Source organism: Lygodium microphyllum, unplaced genomic scaffold (genome assembly GCF_053477565.2).
Source record: "Lygodium microphyllum isolate KBCC unplaced genomic scaffold, Lygodium_microphyllum_v1.1.10 scaffold_90, whole genome shotgun sequence".
Classification (NCBI taxonomy): domain Eukaryota; kingdom Viridiplantae; phylum Streptophyta; class Polypodiopsida; order Schizaeales; family Lygodiaceae; genus Lygodium; species Lygodium microphyllum.
This window is the reverse complement of record NW_028229573.1, coordinates 350,033-351,877: the sequence shown is the minus strand read 5'-3', so window position 1 is coordinate 351,877 and position 1,845 is coordinate 350,033.

Here is a 1,845-nt window from a genome sequence, read left to right as displayed (position 1 = left end):
GTGTGTCTTTTTGTTTGCATGACGTACGAGCATAAGTAGTTAGGCTAGGCACAAATTTCTGTAGTGCATTCATAAATTTTTGTGTGGAAGCATCGTTTGAATGATTGCATTATATGGTTTTAATTTGCAAACTACATGAATGATTGGGCACGAAATTCTCTTCCAAAGCATATTTTTTGTTAGGGCACAATGCATAGAAAAATGGGTTCATATGAAGAAATCCATTTAGAAGACTCAAAGACTAAAGGAAAAGGTCGTAATGTTGATCCTTCGCTTTGGACTTTCCCCATGTGACTCAATTCGGATGTTGCCAATGCAAGATGATATGTCTCTTTATATTGAAATTGGTTTAACATTTAGTAGCCTACAAAAGTTAAAAGGGCATACTGAGCAAAACGAAGTTATATTTTGTCGACTTCAACTGACAAAGAAAATATATTTTGCATGAGTGAGAAGGCATTTTCAACAAACATGGAAGGAAATGGGGGTGTGATTCCTTGGATCATCAGCATCTGGAGTGCTAGATTTTCAATCAGCAAGGTGTTGCACATTTACAAGGCTTGGCTCCCTTTTCCAACACTCAAACAAAGCATACTAATCCAGATAGCAACCAAGCTATACTTCTAGAAGTCAAAGGGTGCTCAAGTGCTCAACGAATTGCTACAAAGCTGATTTCGAGATATGCTTGCATCTAATGCCTTGATACAAATTTTATAGTGGACTAAGGACTTAATTTTCCAAGATGAGGATTTTGATGGCGTTGCATTCAAGACTGTGAAAGCATGCTTAGCGAGCATGCTAGAACTTTCATTTGTAGAAATAGCTGCAGCTTCTCAAGTACTAGATATTTCTTATATGTCAACATCAGTGTGTCATAATATAGCATACTATTTGCCTTGTCGATTGGAAGGAAGAGATTTGATACAATGCAACCCTACTGAAGATGTCCCTACTTTTTTGGAGGATGACTCGTCCATGCAGGAAAACATGTTCGCTTAGAGCTCATAGAGGCTCGAAAAGTTCCGCCCTATGACATCTACGAAATTAACCGTGCATACACCTTCTTCAGTGTTAATGGTACGTCGCTGTGTGTGCAATGCGACATGAACGTGCATGTGGGTTGGAAAAGGACACATGAATGTTTCACTCTTATGGGACAAAGGGTAGAGCTGCCCATGTTTCTTTTAGAGGAGGATGTGTCTGTACAAGAAAAGCCAGTAATGGTTGGCCACTATGCATCTCATGGTGCACCGAATCTACATGTGCAAGTGAAGTGCAGTGATGACTGTAACAACAGTCATGCCCTTCAGCGATCATAGCAGTAGAAGCTGAATTAATCAATAGCCAACAAAAGAATCTTAGTTCTGGCAAATACCCATGGCATCTATTATGAGTCACCCCAGGACCAGAATGATAAACAGATCAGAAGTAGTGACGATGGATGTGCACGTGCTATCCCAAATTTAGCCTACTCTTGAGGTATCAGCAAGGGAAGGGGGAGCTTTTGTGACCTATTCCAGTGGCACTCGCGTCATGTAATCATTACTTGAGGGGCTTACAGCAATGAGAGACCCTGTAGCATCTATGCAGAAGATACAAGTTCGTTTTGTGTATCCAACAATGCCAGTGGAAGATACATCTTGGGCTTCAGTTCATGGAGATTCCGAGTATGCCACACCACCATCTTGGAATCAAGGAAGCTATGTGCTTGAAGAGACGAATTCTGATAATGTTATCATTCGCAGTCAAAAGAGGTCTATTTTGGCACAGCTACGACGGCACTGATAAGCAAGATGGTCGTGATTAAAGACCCATCAAATTGAATTAGATTAAAGAAAAGAATAA